This window comes from Protopterus annectens, chromosome 14.part0 (assembly GCF_019279795.1).
Source record: "Protopterus annectens isolate FY-2018-M chromosome 14.part0, PAN1.0, whole genome shotgun sequence".
NCBI classification, from domain to species: domain Eukaryota; kingdom Metazoa; phylum Chordata; order Ceratodontiformes; family Protopteridae; genus Protopterus; species Protopterus annectens.
The window spans coordinates 279159406-279184406 of NC_056748.1; positions in this window are offsets into that span (position 1 = coordinate 279159406).

The window sequence follows — 25001 nt, forward strand, 5'->3', positions numbered from 1 at the left end:
GGTTGACCATGTAGACAGCTTTCTGTACAATTGAGGCAATATGGTGGTCTATCAACCTGGGTGCCCAAGTCCTTCATAACTGATTGTATGCTTAGGACCTTATTATCAATGTGATAATTTGTGGGGACATCATTCTCCACAAAGGGGATGATGATGCATTTTTTGGCATTCAGTTTGAGGAAATGTTTCTGGCACCAGTCATTTGTTTGGGTGAGACCCTCTTGGGGGATGTCCACATCACTAGGGAAATTAATGACAGCACCCAGCTTGCAGTCATCTGCAAACCTGGTCATCCATAGCCCACTGGTTTTGGTCTACACCTCAGAAAAGTAAATCCCAAACAACAGAGGCCCCAAGACCGATCCCTGGGGTACATCACTCATTATGGGTCTACTGCTTGAGGTGGCCTCTCCTATTTTGACTATGAGTTTTTTTATCAGTGAGCCAGTTTGCTAGCCATCTGGTAACATATTGATTGATGCCTAGTTGAGAGAGTTTATATATTATCCCTGAATGGGGAATAGTATCGAAGGCTTTGGCCAGGTCAAGGTAGGCAGTGTGCACCGTCTTCCCCTCATTCATGGCCTTGGTGACTGTCTCAAAGAGGTTGACCAAATTTAACAAGCATGACCTCCCCTTGACAAAAACAAACTGTGTGGGATCAAGTGTCTGCAGGTTGCCAATGTCCTTGTTAATTAGCTCCATGATAATCTGCTCCATGTCCTTGCAGATCAGGCTAGTTAGGCTGATGGGTCTATAATTTCCTGGATCGATGGACGCTCCACCTTTCTGCAAAGAAATGACAGTGGCTGTCCTCCACTCATCTGGGATGAAGCCAGTACTCAGGCTTTGGTTGAATAGGGTGCCTAATGGTGCTGCAAGCTCCTGCCTGAGTTCATGTAAGATGCAGCCTGGGATGTTATCGGGTCCCATGGAGATTGTATTTTTTTGTCTTTGAGAGGGCAAAGATGACTTTCTCCCTAGAGATAAGGGGAGGGGGGGCAGGTGCTGGAGATGTCACAATTTACTGATGGGGGGACAGGGGGTGAAGTTTTCACTGAACCTGTCTGCCAGCAAGTTGGCTATATCTACAGCATATGAGTATGTGGTGTCATTGACCACAAGATCTGAGCAGATCTGGGTGCTTCCCTTGAGAGTGCGGACATATTAGAAGAAGGCCTTATGATTGTCCTTAGTAGATGTGGCCAGTTTGGACTTGAAATTTGGAGAATTTCACTAGTGCTCTTATTTGCTTGTCTTGTTCAGGCTAAGGAGAGATTGCTTTCAATTAGGCACCTGCTCCTTCTTGGTCCTGGACAGCAATTTTTTCCTTTTATTATAGAGTTTATTTATTGCAGATGTCCACCAGACAGGTTTATTCTTCCTTGAAGAGAATGTTTCATCCTTTCGAGTATTCCTGATTCCATACAGCTATATAAATGTTCATATAGTACTTTGGTGTAGATTTGGACATGTGTGCCAGTTCCTATGGAGAGGGAGGGGACTGTAAAGCTGTTTATACCTTCCCTTAGGAGGTTGTAATCAGCTTTGTAGAAGTTCTTTTTATTTGACCCTAGCTGGGGGGGGGGGGTTTGGGGAGATGGTAACTTCGAAAGTGACCACTTTGTGATCGGATCTTACCAGGGATGATGACACTGTAGGGATGCTGCAGTGCTTTCACCTCATGTGGGGGCTGTCATCCAACTAGTCCAAGGCATTTGCACTGACGGAATCAAGAAATCTCTGGGCATTTGTGTTTTGGCATGAGTATTTCTTCCAATCTATGGTTGGATAGTTAAAGTCACCCAGGACCAGGGTAAAGGGTTGAATCTTGATAGATTTGAAGAGGTCCAGATAGGTGGAGTGGGCATCTTTAGTCAAAGTTGGAGGCCTATCACTAGATATGATTTGAATAGGTATCTTGTCAATTAACTGCACCTGGAGTGTTTCCTGTGCATCATACTGTTTGACCAGCCTGGAGGTGTGTACATCTTTTATATATATTGTAACACCACCTCCTTTTGCTTTGCTGCCCACAATTTAGGGTCTAAATGTATAAGAGGATGAGTAACCTGGTATGCTCTGCACAGCTTTGAACCAGGTTTATGTGACTGCACAAATGTCAGCATCTTCCAGAGTTAAGAATGCTTGCAATAAGGACAGTTTCATGTTTAGACTCCTAGCATTTAGCAGCATGACCTTTAATTTATGTTTTGATGAAATTTTCATGTTGGTAGTTTTGACCTCATGGCACTATGGTTGAGGCAAAAGCCTTCACCTGAAGCCTAAGGGAGAGAGATGCAGACCATCTCTGGCAAAGCAGTGTGGCTGTCAATCATGTCATCCCAGGCTGTCAGGTACTGGATTCCCCCTGGAATGACACCAAAAACTAAGCCAATTGTTAAAGTCAATCATTTTCTGTTTGTATTGAGGAATCATTCTGAGTGATGGTAGAATGCTGCTTAAGGCTAGGAACATACCTGCCTGGGACACCTATTCAGTGAGCTCGATCATGTCTCTCTTCATATAGTCCAGGGAGGTACATCTCAAGTCATTCACACCGACATAGACTTTGACAGAGTCATAACAGTACCTGTTGAGAGACTTGAGTGCATCTATGATATTGTGAATTCTGGAACCTAACAAACTAACATGACTTTCTCCTTATCCAGCCTGATGAGGGGTGCATCGGTGTGTCTCACAATGGAGTCTCCTATGACTAATATGTTGGGTTTATGTTTAGGCCTTAGTGGCTGTGAGACACAGATGTGTGGTGTGGTGGGCAATGGAGTTCACATGTGTTTTTGCCTCGGAGGACTATTTTGTTTGGGTATGTTTTTGTTGAGGACCTCCGCATATGTGGGGGGGGGGTGTTGTGTAGGTGTGGGTGGTGTTTGTGTTGACAACCTTCTGAGTTCCAGATATACTGGCTTGTGGGGGAGAGAGCAATGACACTAGGTGTGTGATGTAAATGCATCTCTCACAAATTGTGTTCCTAGGTGGTAGTAATAGAGGGTTGTCTGTGTACGAGGCAGTTACTACACTGTCTCAGGATGCCCATATCAACCAGACTGGCAGGAGAAAACACAGAAAATTGGCCATACATATTTGCCAGAAACTGAGGGAAAGAGGCCAGAGAGAGTTAAGAGGGTAAAGAGTGGAAGGTCTAAGAGTAGTACTACTAGACGATCACACAAGTGCTACTAAGGGACAATTTGTAACTGGAATACCTCAAAAAGTGTTAAAAGCCATGCAGCTGAAGCTCTGGATGGAAACCTGTATCTAGACTATGCTACTCAATTTAAGATTAAGAACACAGTAAAAAAAACTTACAAAGAAGCACAGATTAACCACTTACAGGCAAAAGAACAGAACTCACAGTATGAAAAATACAGTTAAAACAGTAACAGAATGCAGTTAAACAGTAAGGAATTGCAGTAGCTGGCAATGCAATATAGTTAATCAGTAAATTGCTTTAAAAAAGTAGCTCACACAACAGTAAAAGACAGCTCAAATAAAGCAATTCAGTAGAATACTATCATTAATTTAATAATGCTACAAGCAGTAATAAATGCAGCAAAGTAAATGCAGTTGAACTCCTAAGCACAAGCGGCAAACTGAAGTAGGAAGAGGCACAGTTTTTTTTTAGTAGAAAGTGAGGAGACAGAAGATAATTCAAGGTTGACAAGCTAAAGGGGTGGGTCTTCACAACTTACCTCACTGTACACAGTAGAATGAGCTGATGTAATGAGACTGGGGGGAGTCTCCAATATAAAATTTATACTAGAGGCAGGCAACTCAAAGCCATCAAGCTTTAATACCATAACAGCAGCTGAGTGGATGGGTGGCATACACAAGATCAGAACAGAGGTAAGGAGTGAAATCACTAAGTCTAAAAAAACAGTTGCATAATTTAAACAGATATTTAGCAAATATTTTAGTAAATCAGAAGTGCAGAAAACAGTTGAAAATAAACACTTATTGTTAGAATGTGAACTGTGAATAAAAGATTGAAATCAATTCTGCTGTAAATATGCTGAAAGATAAAGCATAGAATAAAAAGTTTGCTTGAATATACGCATAGAGTTTAGCAATGTAAAATGGGCATCCATACTATATGTATAACAGACAGGCTTCTTCATAGCATCAGCAAAAAAGCCTAAAAATAAATGAATGGGCATGTTTATTTATAAACTCAGCAATACATGATCTTTTACAAAGCTGTTTCTTCAGAAAACATGTTCTTCCACAGTATCAGTTCCTCAAAAATATGTTTTCTCAATATCAGCAGCTGAACAGTTTGACATATTCTCACAGATGTTTCCTTTCAGACTTCTGTTAATGGATAAAAGCAGCAGCACCTAAATAAATAATTTTTTTTCAGTGGTGACCCTAACCTGTATCCAAACACATGGGGAGTGGTGATGCCTTGTATAAGGTCACTCTAGTAAAAGCACAGTAACTAGCATTTATGTTGAGTACTTCAGTTTTCTACAATTTCTATAGTTTGCAAAAGTACAGTTTCTCAGATGTCTGAATCCAGAGTGAGACTGCTGTGCTGGAAAGTAAGCAGTGCCATAAATTCTCCAAGAAAAGTAAACAGCAGAGTACAAGACTGAAACTGTGAGTTTTGTTTTACCAACTTCACAAGTGACTACAGAGACTTTTCAACCATCTACAGTAAAGCAGCTTGGCCACCTGCCTCCCCGTTGACTGATAAGAAACTTTTTCTGTGTTACATACAGTATGATTGCCAGTAGAGGTGATTATAACAGAATACAGCGTTGGGATACACAGCATATTGGCAAATGTAAAACCTTATTAGGGCAAGTTGATAGTAAGGCATTATGCAAATGGATTGCAATATTTGACTGGTATCTCAGAGAAAACCATATGTGGTATGACAAATGTTTAGTGTGTAAATCATATGAAACTTCTTTCTGTGTACAATGTTATAAAATACAGTGTGTGCCATTATTCAAAGGTTATACTGTGCAGACAAACATTTTAATGAAAAAGAACCAGGAAATGTTACTATGCTTACATTATATTCAGATGTTGAACAGTTATGTCTTGTTGCCACATGTGAAAGGTTTATTTCAGAGTTACAACAGCAGTCAAATCAGTTACTGACAGAACCTCCAGTACATCTTGTTACAAAAGAATTTAATAAACTTCTAAATGACAGACACAGTGAGTTCAAGAAGTTTACAGAAGTTATACACACATATTTTCAAAAGTCCATAGGAGTTTTAGATTCAGTAGAACAGGTTACTGAGAAATATCAGGCAGCCTGTGCAGCATTACAGGACAAAGAAAATAAATTAGCTGAACTGACAGAGACTGACTTCCTGCACACAACAGCTGAGCTTAAAAAAACATTGCAAAAGAGCAGGAAACTACAGCTGATCTGTACAAAAGAAATATATTTTACAACATGCTTGTGTTTTGAAAATGGTTAAGCATACATGTCAGGATCTGATATACTGGCAAATCATTTTCAAATGTTTTAAAACTTTCATTCAATTAAAGCAAGACATTTATCAATACTACAGTAAAGTAGAGCATATGACTGCTATTCTCATGGCATAGTCAAAAGGTAAACAAAACAGTTCTAGTGCATAACAGTAAAAATCTGAAGTCACAAGACTGACAAACATGTATTTTCTTTTCATTTAAAGTACATCTGTTGCACAAAAGCAAAAGACAGACAACAGCAAATCTAAATAATGTAAATATAAATGTGTTATTTAAGCCAATATCTATTTTGTTTTTTACATTTTTTTATAATTGTATAGTAACACCACACCAAACAGTTAAAGCTCTGATAGACAATTAAAAAAAAATAATAAAATCACAGATGGTATTAGTCAAGCAGTCCTGCAGTTAAATAAAATAATACTGAAATCCAAGTTAAAACATATGTAAGCTAATTGTAAATTAATGTATATTTATGTAGTATAAAGGCATAGTTATGCAAATCACAAATACTTATTATAATTCTAAGTATTTTATAACTGCATTTTACTATCAAGCTACAAGTGTATTAAGAGATGGCTAAAGGAAAAAATGTCAAAATGGTTAACTATGGTCTACATAATCTAAAATGTGAGCTTAGACCTTCCCAGACTGGATGAATAGTCACAAGAAATGTTGGGCAGATAAGGTAAAAAAACAAGACTGATTGCCAGACAAGTGGCTTGAGTTTTTCTAAAACATTATTGTTATTAAAACATAATTGTTAAATGTTCACATGCACCACTATTTGGTAATTGTAATAAAATGACAGAATTGTGCATGCATGTCACTGATAATCTGTTTGCAGGTAAATGTTAAAAGTAAAAAAACCTCAGTTACATCAAGTACAGCCAGCAGATGGGCCATAATATACATACAATTCAAATAAATTAAGCAGGAGGGTACAAATAACTACTAGTAGTAGACAGCAAAGGCAACATAAAAAATATATTCTGTCATTGGAAATAGCCAAAAATGATCAAATCAGACAAAGGTCCATAGTTTGTCAGTGACCTAATAAAGCAAATGTATAACCAAAGTGTTGAGCTGGCATACATTCTATTCTCACAGCATAAAGCAAATAAATAATAGTGCAATACTACAGGGGGAGGGGTACTTTCTCAGTTTTATACTGACTGTAAAAGCAGTACTGCATAATGGTCTAAAATGGAGGTACAGGAAGAAAAAAAAATCTCATTCCTCTTGACAGTACTCTTTTAGGGGGGTGGGAAAACAGGTATTAGTGCATTAGAAACACTGGTAAACAGATTAAACCTGACAGACCAAAATATTTTACAAGCTGCTAATAGTTATTATGCTAGTTATTATTGTACTGCTTAGTATTAAATTGTATTTACAACCTGTTAAACTGTAAAGCTATACAACAGAGAGAGAGTATATGTTTTTGGCAAGACAATGTTGGTTTGCAAAAGGCATGAATGTTTCTGATTGTTAGGTATATAGTTTAATATCATGCCTCTAGTGCCAGTTCCACTAGATACTTCTAAAGAGGCATACACATTTTCCTTGATGTTAATGTTACTAAATTTGTAGATTGGACTAAATGTACTTTGCAGTGTTTATATGTACAAATGCAAAAAATTCAATGTAAAATGTCTAATACTAGATTGAAATGCATGTGTAGCAAACAGTCTGTGTAGATACATACTGTATAGAACATATTTGTAAAGTAATAAGTTCAAAGGTAATTTGTCAAGTTGTAATTTTACCACTAGTTGTAATTTTATCACTGTTTCTTGGACCACCATTTTATCTGTACAAGTACTGGTTACCCCAGTTAGAGAAAATTAATATTAAAGTATTGTACTCATACATCTAATGGAGTAATATGTAAACAGCATTCTTCAGTGTATAAACCATGTTTTTTTTTAATCCTCAAGTATTTAAAGCCCGGTTCAGTACTTTAAAATGTTCACTTCACTGTCAACTAAAGTGTATGGGCAATTCAGAAATATGACCACAATGTTATGGTTAAAATGACATTAAAACTGTACATTTTTTGCACTAAATAAAGTTTGTAGTAGCACTTAGTTCTTGTCTCTTATAGATATTAGTCTATCTCTAATCTTTTGGTATAAAATGATTAATAAAAGTAAACAGTTAATTCAACAGTTGCAAAGAGTTAATGGAAGAGCTCTAAGTCATAAATTAAATTCTGTGATTGCAAAAAAAAAAAATAATAATCAAGTTAGAAAATAAAACTATAGCAGCATAGCCCATAACTGGTGGAATATTTTCATAGAATGGTCTACAAAAGAAAAAGTTGTTAGATACATTAAATTTTGGTATTAATACTTTTTTATCATTGTATTCACTATCAACACTGCATTTTGACTTGTTGTATCAAAAGAAGACCTAAGGTTTTGTTTCCTAATGTGTTTTCTATATAATCTGATCAAAAAATACATATCAGTATAAAGTGTTTTGAGTATGTTTTAAAATAAAGAGAGGGAATTGTTAGAGTGTGAACTGTGAATAAAAGACCGAAATTAATTTTGCTATAAATATTCTGAAAGAAAAAGCATAGAATAAAAAAGTCTGCTTGAATATATGTATAGAGTTTAGCAATGTAAAATGGGAATTCATACTGTATGCAGACAGGTTTCTTCTCAGCATCAGCAAAAAAGCCTAAAAATAAATGAATGAACATTTTTTTTTATAAACTCAGCAATAAATGATCTTTTACAAAGCTGTTTCCTCAGAAAACATGTTCTTCCACAGTATCATTTCCTCAAAAATATGTTTTTTTCAATATCAGCAGCAGAACAGTTTGACGTATTCTCACAGATGTTCTGTTAATGGATAAAATAAGTCTGGAAAGTAAAGTATCAGCAGAAAAGGAAAAAAAAAAAAGAATCCAAAGTGTGTGACTAAAACAGTATATAAAAACTGTAAACCAAATTATGTTAGAGGTAAATGGTAGGAACTCAGGTTCCGCAGTAACTGGAGAATGGAAAGCCATAAAGCCATCGTCCATATCAGTTGTGAAGGAAAAACTTTGCACATTAAATTTGTAAACTACAGTCGTATGTCTTGTTTGTTATAAAAATAAGTTATTTATTAGTTATCGTGCTTGCAGTGAAATAGTATTGTACTGCAAAATATATATTTTTTATCAGTGTGCAATTTGGTGCTTTAAACAGACTACAGATGCAGTCATGCAAAACTCTGTCTCTGATTCAGCAGTAAACAGCCAGAAAGAAGACTTTGGTTCCAGTCCAGTCCAGCAAGTACAGCACAGCATGCAGCACCTACCTACATAAATTAAAATTTTCACTTATGTTTTACAATCTCACAGCAGAGGAGTGGTAGAAGGCCTATCTCACTGCAGTTTTCAACAAACAAGTACAAACTGGTTTAAACACTGCAATATATGTACATTTCAAAGATTACTGTTAGCACTCTGTAGTTATAATGTGTATTTATTAGAACGTATATTTAATGTCATACTTCAGATAAAATAGTTCTATAACTGTGTTAATGCATTGTAAGTTACATATGATGGTACTAATTTAATCTTTTTTTCTCTCACTCCTAACTCATCTCTCTTTTTCTTATTTTCTATTATGTGTCATCAAAATGTTTCCATGTCATCAATCTGTACCACAACACTAAATGCTCCACAGCACAGCGAGGTAAGCTATCCCCAGTGGATCAGCCTGCTCCCACTAAACTGTCTCCAGCACAGATGCCCAGCATGTCTATGATCCAACCTGGTAGCATTTCCTCTACTGCCCCTGCACTACTTACACCCTCAGGTAGTACTCACCTGACAGCTGATGCAGTGGTACCCTCTGGGAGCAGTTGTGGAGGTGGGAATTTCAGCACCCATCAGGAAATTCCAGGGTTGCTGTGTAGGGTCATGCACTGCACCACTGGTGTATGCCTACACCAGAGGAAGAGGCTGCTATCCATCATGATACATAGCAGTAAGAAAAGACGTCAAGCACTCCAGCTGCCAGCGGAGTAAGGGGACAGGGATGACAGTCCAGTGGGTGAAGACTCAATTCTCACTGTCTCCAAGTTTGATGGGCATGAGCCTGGGCTGTTTCTTCCTTCACACCAATCATGGTGTCCCCCAACCTTTCATGTCCCTCAGCATCCATGTCTCTTGTGTTGTTTGTCATTTGTTTGCATTTGCTTCCTCAACTACCCAACATACCTGACTCAGTCCAATTGGCTAAACAACATGATTATGTTATTGTCACCCCCCTCTCTGGAGGTGACAGTCCAAATTCAGCTAATATTCTGCATATATTACCAGTTTTTACTGTTGAAGAAATGGATTGCTATGGTTCTTTCCTACCTTCCTCCTGCACATTCCTGTATTGCTTTCCTTTGTTCAACCTCTTGCTTGCTCCCTATTTCACCACGTTCCTATCTACCCCATTTTAACACCTATAATCTGGTCAAAAAGTAGAATCTCCTACACACACACCCCCCCCCACACACACACATACACATACAGTATCAGAAAAACCCATGGATTCCTTCAATTTTTGGCCTCTATGTTTGCAAAGAGTTTGGCATTGTGACCCAATACCAAGCAATGGTGAGCGGCTCTACAATGCTGCAGTTATCTCTGCACAATGCTGCTTAACCGTACTACTCTAGGTCAACACACAGTAACACATGCTTAATGTACTGTAAAGAATAATATGTCATTGCATTATCAATGTTTATTTAAAACAATTACATACTCCTGGATTTGAACCCAGTATCATCTGGGCCCAAAAAGAAATGTGTCAATGCATTTATACCTGCTACCACAGAGTCAGCTAAGCAGCAGGTGTGTTTCATACACTGACTACTAACTCTCAGACTTTTAGCAATGTGGCTCGCATTTGCGCACTGCTCAACTACTCACAAACAGGGAAACATAGTGGAAATGTATGGGCATATGCAAATACTTTTCGCTATGCAAAGTGAAATTTAGCATGCATTACTGCTGTTTACTGTCCATTACACTCTTTATGCCATGAAACTACATCTTGAAATGTAACAAACTGAACAATATGTCACATATTTACATACAGCCTTGTGTTGCTCCCCCCCCCCATGCACTGCAACCCTGTTGTCTGCAGTACTTTTTCATAAAAATATCAAGTACAGTACAAAAAGTAATATCAAATGTGTGATATGCAATGCATGTCAAGTCTTGTAACATGAAGAAATAGAAATGACTTCACAGTTGAACATGCCTACACATCCATCAACTGACCTTGGCAACTATTAACCCATAAGCCAAACCAGCCTTATCTGCAAGGCCATGGAAAGATTCATAATGGAATGGAGGATGGCTCCCCTGTTGTAGAAAGAAATAGAGTCCACAAAAATCACAAAACTTGATTGGCCAAAGAAGAATCATAAAGACGATAGAGTGGACTATTGAGGAGAAAGAAATTATGTATTGTTACTGTTAAGTATCACAAACTCCCCGCATAACTCACACCACTGCTTCTCACTCAACTCACTACAATGGCTAGAACTCCCACAACAACTTATTCTATCTCAGTTACAAATTATTCACTCCATACTTTATAAACCATCAATCTGCCATGTCCTGTCCTCCTTGGTTTCCACCTACACACCAATTCACACACTTCGTACCTCTAACCAACAACTCCTCGACATCTACCAACCCAAAAATATCTGTTGGTAGATAACTTTATAAATCCACCCTATCCCAGGCATGGAATAAGCTCCCATCTCAATTACACTCCATTACACACCCTTTACAATTTAAGAAAGAATTCACACTACACTTTATGAGAACCAAAATTGTATTTGTCATGACCCTACCTAGCTCCAGTTCTACTCTATAGTACACACTTCATTATAACTTCACAGCATACTTTTTTCTCACTCCTATACTATTACTGTTGTACCACAATATCATACAATCCTCTCTGTATCATATTTCCCACATTTTATCTCACTGACATCTCATTACACCTCTAGATATCCCTTCCACCCCTTTAATGAATCCTGCTATACACTGTACCACACCAGTTATGAAACTGATACTAACACCACACACACAGGAATTAAAAAAAAAGAATTAATTTTTCTTTGAAATTTCTGAATATACGTGAACTTGAAGTGTTTAGCCAATTAATTGATTGTTTTTAAATTGTACACTAAACTGTTATGTGTGTTTTTAATTGTACACTAAACTGTTATGTATACTTAATCTGTATGTAATTGGAGCTTTTCTCCTTGGGTCTCCACTGAAAATGGGCTCCTGGCCCAGGTGGACTAACCCAGTTAATAAATGTCAATAAATAAATAAATAAATGTAAAAATCCCAGAATTTCCAGACACAAGATATGCAAAATGATTAATAGAGAAATTAGAGGAAAAAAAATACTTCCGGAGGAAAAACTGTCAAAAGCTTTGAATAAAAATTTGCGTTCATTAATACAACAGATTTTTGAAAAACAGTATATAGATCAAGAAACTTTGATCTGTTTGGAAAAAGAAGCATCTGAGGACGTGAGAAAACATAAAACAACAAAACAGAGAGATAGTTGAAAAATATAAAAAAAAGAAATATGGACATGGGAAAGAAAAAGAGATTTGATATGGTGCAATATTTATGCAAAGGAGAACACTAAGTTAACTAATATAGAGAAGGCAACCCCAAAGATATTCGAAAAGAAATACAGGCAAAGGCATCCAGATATGGAAAATTTCACAATAAAAAATTAATATCACAAAGATGGAATGTGGAAAAGAAGATTAGTAAAGCAGAAGTTAAAGAAATAGAAGTTGAAGTTATGGAGGGCCTGAGAAGTGAAGGATTTAATGTAGAAGGTCTAACACAGACTACATTACACCATGATGGGGTGAGCCCCCAGAATAAGGAAAAGCAAGAAGATCACGAGACATCTGAAGAAGCAATATGAACATGGGAAAGGAAAAGAGATTTAATATAGTGTAATATTTATGCAAAGGAAAAAGCCAAATTAACCAATACAAAAAGAGCAGCACCAAAGATATTTGAAGAGAAATACAGGCAAAGGAATCAGATATGGAAAACTTTACAATACAAAAAATAAGAAGACTAAGAGGAAATGTAGAAAAAGAGATTAGTAATGGAGAATTCAAAGAAATAGAAATTAAGGTTATGGAGCATGTGGAAAGAGAAGGATTCAGTGTAGAAAATCCAATACAGAAAGCACCACAACAGGATAAAACAATGGATATCCAAATTAAGGAGAAACCAATGGAACAGGAAGCAATTGGTTAGGTGCCATAATCAAGATATTTTGGAGCCTTTCACAGGAAACCAGTGTAAATGTTCACTTGAAGCTAGAGAGCAAGGAAAGGAACAGGAAACTGTGTAAACTCTGACTCAGTCAATGTTAAGGAGTGATAGGCCAGTGAGTTCCCATATGACAAAGCAACAGATGGCACAGGATGAAATTTAAAGAAGGTGCCACAGGAAGATGTTATGGAACTTTCTATAGAATGCCCACAGGAAACAGAAACCAAGGGATGTGCACTCAGTTTGGAAGAAAATGAGCTAAGAGAAGAGTTGCTTGATTTAATGGGCATGGATAGATATAAGATCAATGAGAGAAATAGACTGCAGAAGGTCAATAAAACCCAAAAAGTAAGAAGTCTGATAAAACAAATGAATATAGTAATTAGGACTGTCCATACAGATCCATGTGCTATAACAAAAGTAAACAGGATATATTACTGTGCTGCTAAATTAATAAATGATAAAGATCTACCACAAGAACACAGTGTAGTAAGGGAAAGGAAGGGGAGAAATTGAATACCATCATGGAAGTATCAAACAGAGAAAGCTATAAAGCAATTAAGACAAGAAGTGTCACTGAAGATTAAAGAAGAGGAAATAGGTTTACAAAAATACTAAAAAAGATAGATGTGATTAAAGCAATGCATAGTATTAGAACAGACCAGGATCCATCATGCACTATTGCAAATAAACTAAACATTTCAAAATAGGCAGAAAAACTTAGAAGATACACAGATAAATATAAGGGAAAAGTACAAAATAAGCAATTCTTTGATGACCCAACAAAAGTTGTATAGATAATTGGGAAATAAGGTAAAAGGAACTGAAAGACCACCAAAAAAGAGGAAGTAGATACATTTTGGAGAAGTATCTATGAAGATCCTGTGGAACATAACAAAGATGCTAAATGGATAGAAGAGATCTTGCCAAAAGTCACATAAAGATAAGGAAAACTTCAATAATAATCCATTTTCTACCTTTAAATCTAACCCTAAAAAGTTCTGGCACTCTGTAAATTAAATACTACACCCAGGTACGCAAGCCTCCCTTAACCCTCATCCTGACAAAACACATGAAGAAACTGCCTCCATATTTAACAACTACTTTATAGACTCAATATTCAAATTATGAAATCAAGACACAAACCATCCCACCAACAATAACAGACCTAATAGCTCAAACTCTTCCATCAGTAGTAACCCTACCACTACCTTCTCCCTCAAACCTGTCTCCACTAACTATATTAAAACTCTACTATCTAAATTAAAACCTTGCTCCACATCTGTAAACAACATTCCCTCTGCATTCCTTCAGGTTGCTGCTGATATTCTTGCTTTCCCAGTTTCTATTCTAATAAACCGCTCTATTATGGAATCCACAGTCCCTTCCATCTGGAAGCAATTTTACACCCTTCCAATACACAAAGGTGGAAACTCCACAGATATAACTAATTTTAGACACATAGCCATACTCTCAACACTCTCCAAAATTCTGGAAAAATGTATACACAATCAAGTCTTACATTACCTTCTGCAAGAAAATCTACTCACACTTACCCAACATGGCTTTTGTCCCATGCACAGCACTACAACAGCTCTCCTGTCTTTCCTAAACTCTATCACTAGCTAGAGACAGTAACAAACTTATTTCCTGTCTCTTCATTGACCTCTCTAAAGCCTTTGATAAGGTCTCTCATAAACTTCTTCTCCTTAAGCTATCAAACTTACACTTCTCTCCATCCACCATATCTTGGTTTAACAGCTATCTCTCTGATAGACTCCAATCAGTCAAATGGCTGTCAGCTTTCTCCCCTCTTCTTCCTGTTAAAATGGGTGTTCCACAAGGCTCCATCCTTGGGCCCCTTCTTTTTAACATCTTTACCAACCTTGTCTAGTCTTCCTGTCCTGGATCCTCACTGATGCAATATGCAGATGATTCTACACTTATCACTATTGCTGAATCACCAACTCAACTAAAATCAGACACACAGTCCTCTTTTAACTCTGTAGAAAACTGACTATCTGAAAACCAACTTATCCTTAATCCAAAGAAAACCAAATTACTACTCTTTCTCCCTAAAAACCTTAACCACATAAAGTCTTCCTTCTCCATACTGTCACAAAATAATACTCAAATACAGGTGGACACCAGTACAAAACTCTTAGTTGTTACTATTGATGATAGACATCTTTGATTTACACGTCAATAATTGTATCAGAAAAACACATCTCAAGCTAGGTCTCCTCTATAGAAACAAAAAATATCTTACCAAAACAGCAAAACTAACCCTTTCAAATGCCTACCTCTTGCCCACTTTACTTTATAGCTCCCAAATTCTCACCAACCTCAACAGTGGACTACTAAACAAGTTAGAAACAACTTATAACAGGATTGCCAGATTTGTTGCCCAAAATTCTTACAAATCCCATCACTGTCTCTCACTAAAAGAATTAAATTGGCTAGAATTACCTAACTTACTTCGGTATACTCAGTTTCAGATTATTCATTCCATTCTCTACAAACCATCTTTCTGTCCAATTATCTCATCTCTAATCTCTCATTACCTACCCACTAGATTACTCCACAGTTCTGAACAAGGCCTACTAAAAATCTACAAACCAAGGACCAAAATGGATCACCTACTCTATAGCTTTAATCCTTCCAAGGCCTGAAATAGCCTACCACTAGATATAAGATCCCTTGAATATCCCAATCAATTCAAAACCGCTACAAAAAAATACCTTCATGAAAAATGGACTTGCCAATGTAATTATTCCCCGTAAACACTCCCCTATAACCTTCTACTTCTCTTCTCTCTTCCTTCCCTTCAATAAACAAACTTACTACTTTATCTTCTCCTCTTGGTGCAGCACTGTACAGACATAACTAGTAAAATATTTTAGCTATGTAACTATTGCACTATTATGTATATAATATGTAATTATGAATGTATCCCTCTGATGAATGTATTTCTATGTATTTCACTTGCCACTGTTTAATGTATGACACTGTAATGCAATAATGTGTGGTACTGATGAATGTAATGTGTGGCACAGTTATGCAGTAATATGTGGTACTGATGAATGTATTTCTATATGTATTTAATATGTAAAATTTATATTTTCTGTTGGTGCTTTTCTCCTTGGGCCACAGCTGAAAATGTGCATTTGTAGCCCAGTCGAACTAACCCGGTCAACAAATATAAAATAATAAATAAATAAAAAGAAGTTTAAAGGTACATGATATGAAATGGGATGAAGTAACAGCCAGAGAGATTGAAACAAAGTTAAGAAAAGCCTCTAACTAGAACTCCCCAGGCCCAGATGCCTTACCTAACTTTTTGCTAAAAGTATTAATGTCTTTGCATGAGGATTTAGCCATGAGTAAGAACTATTTATATCCACACCCCGATCAGATACCACACTGGCTAACAGGCAAAACAATGCTCTTATTTAAGAGTGAAACTGCAAGATACCCTAAAAATTAAAGACCAATAACTTGCCTTCTGACAACATATAAACTATACATGGGAATTGAAGCCGACTGTTACTTCATCCCATTTCATATCATGTACCTTTAAACTTCTTTTTATTTATTTATTATTTTATATAGTCGTTTAGAAGAAAACTCAAATATGGTAGTAGAAAAAAGGGCAATAAAAGAAAGTCATATGGAACAAAGGATCATTTATTGTTAAATAACGTTATAGTGGAGAGCTGTAAAAAGGGGAAGAATCTAAGTATGGCATGGATTGACTACAAAAAAGCATTTGATAGTATCCCACATTCATGGATAAAAGAGTGCTTAAAAACGTATAAGATACACTGGTTGACTACATTACACTAACCATGAAACAATGGCAGACCACTTAGTAATTAAGCCATGATAAAGGACAGATTATTATCCCAGGAATAAAACTTCAAAGGGGGATATTCCAGGGTGACTCTCTGTCAACATTGCTATTCTGCCTTGCCATTAACCCATTAAGCTGTTTACTTTACAGATTAGGCCATGGCTACAATTTGGCTACCAGAAAACAACAAAGTCTAAAGACTTCTCATCTTCTCTTTCACGATGATTTAAAACTGTATAGCTCATCAGATGAGGAACTGAAAGCACAGCTGCAGGCTGTCAAAACTTTTTCAGATGATATTAGAATGTCATCTGGTCTTGATAAATGTGCAAAAGTAGGAAAACTACAACACCAGGAAAACATCAGTTTGGGACAAGAATGTGATGTAAAAGAACCTGAGCAAGAGGGAGTGTATAAATACTTGGTAAGTGATGAAGGATCAGAAATAAAACATGAACAAATGTGAATAAAATTCAGTAAGGAATACTTTAGAAGACTTAAATTAATCCTGAAAACAGCGTTGACATCTAGGAACAAGATCCAAGCTATAAACCAATTTGCTCTTCCTGTCCTAACTTACAATTTTGGAGTGACTGACTGGCTCCAAAAAGTGTTGGATAGATTAGATATTAAAACAAGAAGGATGCTCCATGCTCACAAAGTGATCTATAAAAATCAGTGTATACTAAGATTATATAATCCCCATTCAGAAGGAGGGATGGGCCTCCTTGAAATTGATTACATGTATAGATCTGCAATTGTGGGACTTCACACATATCTGGTGACCTCATGATATAAATGTAGTGAAAGTTTTGTAACATGAGGAGAATAAATCTAAGATGACTTCGCTGCTTAATTTAGCAGAAGCATATCGACATCAAGCAGGAATGGAAATCAAACCAGAAGTAGATAAAAATCAGGCAGAAACTGAATGAAGGTAAAAGACCAGATGAGAAGGCAAGAAATGTGGACAAAGCATAAATATAGTTGCAAGTATAGAAAACTTCTGGAAGAACCTCATGTTGATCAGGAATGAATGCAGGAATGGTTAAGGAGAAGCAAATTCAAACCAAGAGATGAAAGGTTAATATTGGCAGCCCAAGATAGTGGACTACATACATGCTGGTTTACCAAGTCCACTGAACATGTGTTAGAAACAGACAAATGTAGGTTTTGTAAAACCAAATTGGAAACATTTGCACACCTAGTTGCTGATTGTGACACACTAATGGCAGGAGGACTGTATACTGAAAGGCATAATAATGTGGTCAGACTGAGGATTGTGCAAATATTATGGTACTGAAGTGACTGAAAAACACTGGAAACATGAGCCACAAAGCATCATAGAACATTATGAAGTTTATATCACATGGGATCACCCATTACTAACAGTTTAAAAGACAGATGCTAGAAAACCAGATATAGTGGTCCACTAAAAGAAGACAAAAGTAGCATTGATCATTGAAATTGCCACACCCAGGTGATTACAGTGTCTTGCATGCAGAAAGACACAAAGTCATAAAATACCAGTATCTGCAGGCAGAAATGAGAGCAATGTGGAAGAAAGATACTCAGATAGTTCCAATAGTAGTAGTAGGAGCAATGGGTCTTATAAAAAAGAATCTACAGTCGTATTGAGATATGTTACCAATTAAATGTAACCCCATACAAATTGCAGGAGTCATCATTACTGGGCACATTGTGGGTGCTGTGAAGAGCACTTTTGGCTGACATCAAGGATTGAAACAATACTAATTTCATGAACTTTAATCATACTTTGACTTAAGAATGGAGTCCATTCCCATCATGGTATTAGAAACCCAAAAGCTTTGGAGTAATTAAAAAAGGGAGAGACCTTATCCACAGGGACATAGGTTTTCTTCAACACTCTTGATCTGACCCCATACTGGTTTTATCAAGGGTAGATCTTCCATATTAAACATAGTGTACTTCTTTGATAGCGTCTTCCAAAGCCCTGGATGAGGGAAAATAGGACATACCACTTATCTTGATTTTGCCACGCCTTCTGACACAATCCTCCATACATGTATCATAGATAAACTCTCTCATCTGGGGCAGCTTATCCCATACATTTCTAGATAGGTAGCCAACTGGCTCACCGACAAAACACATACTCTCAACGTATGGGAATCCACCTCCACCAGCAGACCAATTATCAGTTGGAGTACCACAAGGATCTGTGCTGGGCCCTCTAGTGTTTAGAAACTATGTATCTGAAGTCCAGGTGGAGGTAGATGGCCTGTGACTTACCAAGTTTACAGAGGACTGGCAACTGGGCACAATTATATAGAGTCCCCCAACGATGTTAACATATTACATAAAGGCCTGTCACAGACAAAGAAATGGTGCCAAACTCATGGACTGACATTTCATACAAGAAAGTGCCTCACTGTCTCCTTGGGCAAAAAGAGTAGCCCTGATAATTATGTTATACATAGCACCACTCTAAGCTCAAACTCAGTGGTGCAAGACTTGGGAATAAGTACAAAATAGCACATGAGGAAGGATTGGGATTTCTTTAGATGTAGCTCTGTTAGAAATGCTACATCTAAAGAAATCCCAATCCCTCCACACCACACGCTCCAGAGACCTCACCCTCATTACCACAATTAACAGAACATGCTGGAGGGACAGGTTCATAAACCAGAGACTGTCCATGCTATGGAACAGACTTCCCATACATGTCAAGCAGAGCACCTCGCTGACCCTCTTTAAGAGAAATCTTGATGACTGGATGGGAAACAGAAAATTCATCCTGGGGATAAAACCAGTGGCTCTACTCAACAGAGGCACTGGGAACTAAGGTCAGGTGGTACGTATGCTAGGGTAATCCTATGGCTAAGCTTGTAAAGGCCCCAGGGCCATTATCCTAGTACACACCTATGAACCTATTTAAACCATGCCATGACATCCCTAGTTGAATTTGTTAATAAACTGTTAGTAAATGTTCCACATTTTTCCCACTTGTTCCACATTATGAGAGTCATTGTTCCACATTTTGAAGATGGAAGGTTGAGAGTGATGCTTTTATTATTCGCTTTATTTGGTGTTTAATATTTTGTCTGTTCTTCAGTTTGTGTTTAAAAATAGTTATCCCACAATTCCATTGGAGTGGGTGGGGTTACATAATTATGTATGCAAATGTTATATTAATCAGCATACAGATTTCTGACCAGTTGTACCTATTTTTTATGGGCCTTTGTCAAGATTTTTTTTATGATTCCAGGTTGAGAGGTATGCTCTCAGTGTCAGATAGGGCTATGTGTCTTTTAAGCATATTCATTTTCAGACTCCTAAATCAAGGCCTCTGTCTGCCTCTGAAAAGAAAACATTTTATTCTTCACAACTCATATGGTCTTAGAAGCTTGCAGAATAACTTTCTTACCCCACTACACCCTAAATTCAAAACTGATCTAGGTGAAAGAGATTCCTCTAAATTACAGCCTACTCTTTGGTACCACTTGCTTACTGAATAAATCAACTAAGTTAGTGGGTATTCCTTGCCTTTAATAAAAAACACATTGGGCCGGATTCACAAAGGCTTGCACAGAGTCTAAGAGTAGAGTAAGCCGGCAGACAGTCAATATGTCTGCCGAGTGATCCAGCAACAGCCGGCAGGGGCGTGCATGAGAGCTCCTAAAACTACTCTTGCACGGACAGTGTTATGTTATGCAAATTACCTCATTTGCTGCTGAAAGCTATGCAAATGAGGTAAATTTGCAATCCAGGAAACACTAACCTGTCCAACTAAGAGTAGAGTTATTTGCAGAAATGTACTCCGTTGGTAATGGAGTACCGTTCTGCAAATAGCAAAATGGAGCTATGACAGCTACAAATAAAGGATGCATCCAGTTGAGGAAGCATGCCAATGGCCAAATATAAGGCCATTGGCATTTTTATCTGTTGCAAATTAATAAAAATAAATTTTTCCCCGATCTCCGATGTTTAAGCGTAGTGCAGCGCCGCACAAACATGCGGTTCTTTAAAAACCAGAAAAAAAAAAAAAAGCCAAAAATAGGCATTCTTATTAAAAATATTCTTCTGCCATGCAGGTGAATGGCAGGCTGAAGACAACATGGCTACTGAGTAGTGGTTGCTAAGGGGGGAAGCTCAGTTTGAGAGATGTAACCAAGCATTAGTAGGCAATCCTATGCAAATGAGGATAAGGATAGTGAATCCCAATTTTCTCTGGCATGTGAGCCATGTCCCTAGAGTATAAGTGTAGGAGTAGGGGAGTAGTAGAGTAGAAGATCGGTGACATCATGAGGGGCTATGTCTGAAAGACTGTAAGCTTATTGGAGCAGAGTGGCATGTGTTTGCTGTGAGTTACTCAGGATTTGAAGAGGCGTGTCTACAGTTGTCTTAACTGAAACCCAGAAACCGAAGGTGTATGCCGGGGATATCACTAAAATTTCTTGCAAAGATGCTTACACTGTGTGCGCGTGTGTGCACACCTGTAAACCTGTCTAAGCCTGTGTGCATGTGTGTGCACCCATGTAAGCCTGTGTAAGACTGTCTAAGCCTGTGTGCACGCATGTGCACCTGCCTAAGCCTGTGTGCGCATGTTTGCGTGTCGCTGCCCCCTGTGGAAACAGAAAGGGAAAAGGAAGGAAAATAAGTAGTAGGAAGTTAACCAAGAAGAACTAGCAGAGTTGCCAGGTGAAATCAATCAGAATCAGCCAATTACATAGGCAGTACACTAGCCCAGCCCATTCCAGCACTTAAAACTCTGCAAACAACATTCCCCCATGTTTTTCTCAGAAACACTGCAACACTGCAGTATACAAAGAGAGTGAAAACTTAAAAAGCTTAACTCAGACAAAAAATGTTAGGGGCTGCCATTGCTATTATAAGGCAACATGTGCAAGATGCTGAGGGTGGTGCCATTGTGAATGCTGCTGAGCAACCCACAGTGAGGAGATGATGAAGAGTGTACAGATCCAGGGTAACCTACCAGGGGCTACATGAGCTGGAGATAGTGGAGCGCTATAGAGTGGACAGAGACCTCCTGCAGCAAATTGTTGAGCTGTGCAGGCCACACCTCACACATAGAACCAACAGAGGGGAACCCATCCCAGTGGAAACCAAGGTATGGGTTGGCCTAAGAATACTAGCAACAGGTACCTTCCAGAGACCAACTGGTAATATGATGGGGATTTCACAGGCATCAGCATCCGGGGTATTGCACCAGTTCCTGAATGCCATGTCAGCACATGTCGGTGATCATGTATATTTCCCCAATTCCCATGAGGCATTGGCCAGCAATATGCATCTCTTCCAGCAAATAGCGGAATACCCTGAGGTAGTGGGTGCAACTGACTGCATGCACATACACATCAAAGCACCAGCCGGTGAGCGGGATAGGGCCTACATCAACCGCAAGGGCTTCCACTCCATCAACTGCCAGGTCATGTGCGATGCCCAGAGCATAATACTGAATGTATGTGCTGGCTGCCCTGGAAGCTACCACGATTTCCATATCTGGCATCTGACGCAGCTGTGCCAGACATTTGCCAATGGGGACATTCCTGACGGTCACCTAGTGGGGGATGCTGGATATGCACTGGAGCCGTGGCTGATGACACCCATCAGAAATGCGCACACACCTGAACAAGAACTCCATAATGAGGCACACGCACAAACATGAAATGTAATCGAGCTTGTGTTTGGGATGCTCAAGTCATGGTTCCGGTGCCTGGACACATCGGGTGGAGCCTTGCAGTACTCACCAACTACATGTACCCAAATTGTCATGGTATGTGCCATCAAGGATCAGCTCTGAGCCCTTTCTTATTTGCAATGGTGATGGACAGGTTGACAGACAAGATCAGACAGGAGTCCCCATGGACTATGATGTTTGCAGATGACATTGTTATCTGTAGTGAGAGTAGGGAACAGGTAGAGACGACCCTGGAGAGGTGAAGATATGCTCTAGAGAGAAGAGTAATGAAGGTCAGCAGGACTAAGACAGAATATATGTGTGTGAATGAGAGGAAGGATAGAGGAATGGTGAGGATGCAGGGAGTAGAGGTGGCGAAGGTGAATGAGTTTAAGTACTTGGGATCAACAGTTCAGAGTAATGGTGAGTGTGGAAGAGAGGTGAAGAAGAGAGTACAGACAGGATGGAGTGGGTGGAGAAGAGTGTCAGGAGTAATTTGTGACAGACGAGTACCAGTAAGAGTGAAAGGGAAGGTCTACAAGAGGGTAGTGAGACCAGCTATGTTATACGGGTTGGAGACAGTGGCATTAACAAAAAGGCAGGAGTCAGAGCTTGACGTGGCAGAGTTGAAGATGTTAAGATTTGCACTGGGTGTGACGAGGATGGACAGGATTATGAATAAGTATAATAGAGGGTCAGCCCAGGTTGGAAGGTTTGGAGACAAAGCCAAAGAGGCAAGATTATGTTGGTTTGGACATGTGCTGAGGAGGGATGCAGAGTATATTGGAAAAAAGATGCTAAGGATGAAGCTGTGAGGTAACAGGAAAAGAGGAAGGCCTAAGATAAGGTTTATGGATGTGGTGAGAGAGGATATGCAGGTGGTTGGTGTGACAGAGCAAGATGCAGAGGACAGGAGGAAATGGAAACAGTTGATCTGCTGTGGCGACCCCTAACAGGAGCAGCTGAAAGAGGAAGAAGAAGATGTGCCATGCTACACAATATGATCCTGAAAAAACAACTGCAGCAGGAACAGCATGGGGCAGGGCCAAACAGCCCCCCACCATTGCCAAGGCCTGCACAGGCACAGCGTGACTCGGAGGAGCAACAACCTGAGCCTGCCCCAGTAGGCAGAAGGAGGCATGCCCAGTATGCCTTGGCCTTGGCAAAGAGGCAACGCATAGCACATACACTGGCTCAGTAGGAACCCTGCAAATGATACCTCTCTATGACTCACACATAAAATAAAAGGGATGCCTAACTTGACACTACCTGTTTTCAAGCATATATAGGGAGTGTACTATGTGCATCCAACATAGGCAGCCCTGCAGCACCACCTGAGGCATGATTGCCATGTTTTAAGCAATATAAAGCAGTGCTAAGCAGCTTTTACCACTATTTAGTATATGTAAACAAAATTGCCCGTGCTAACTAGCGCAATGTCAGGCAACGTTGAGCAATGTTGGGCAAGGTCGGGCAAAGTCAGACAAAGTTGAGCAAAGTCAGGTAAACGTGCTCATATTTGCTTTGCTGTTCCTTAAGCAGTCTGGTCTGCCCAGCATGAAAATAAAAAGCAGTGATAGGGCTCGAATCCAGGATACTGTGCACTATAGTCACAGTACTGAACCACTAAGCCATGACAGCATTTCACTGGCACAGACACAGCAGGACAATTGTGCACTAATGCAAACACAAAGAAATGCTGTATTATGCCCCTAAAGAGGCATATGGGTAACCTCCCCCACAGGCCTATGCAGACAGAGAACAGCAGGCCAGGTGGTGTGATGTGGGTTGGGTAGGCTATGAAGTCGCACTCTAATATACGTGACACTGGACGCTAAGATCTGTAGTACAGTAGTATGCCTCAAGCCAGTATGATAGGCAACAGCACAGACTGAAATGGTGTACCTTACATAGCAGTGCAGGCCTAGCAAATGTGTATAAGTGTCAGGTGAAACCCTCATCCTATGTACACCCACAGTAACAATCAGGTGTGCCCCCAGGTAGAAATGTACAAAGAATAGCTGTCCCCCCTGTATGTAGAAATTTGATAAGTCTATGCAAAGTGTCTCATGGAAGCCCTGCAGGCACAGCATGATCCCTGTTGATTTATGACACAGAGATGAGCCCTGCTGTAAAAATACAACTTGATTTTCCACACACATATAGTATAAATGTCTATACCGAGCATGCTCACACAATTCAACAAATGTAGTGGATTTCGTTCAGCATCATACTGAAAGGTCATACTGGGCATGCTCACACACTTAAATAAACGAAGCAAATGTCAGGCATCAACATACTGAAAGGTCATACTGGGCATGCTCATACACTTAAGCTAAATATGGAGGTGATAATAAGGGATCTATGGACAAATGTGGATAGTCATCGCTACTTCCAGAAACACATTCACAAAGTGGTCAGAAAATCATGCTATGTGTTCCCACAAACTGCCAAGGTCTGTGCATGTAGGTCAAAGGAGGTTCCCTCTACTCATCAGTCATCAGACCCGTCAGAGAGTACCACAACACACTTGCGATGAATCTGACTAGGCACCTTCAGCAGCTGGAAAGACCACTGAAGTACCTCAACAAGAGGATTACTGGCCTCAAACAGTTGCCCCATGCAACAAGACTGAATTTAACTCAATCTTTACTCTGTTG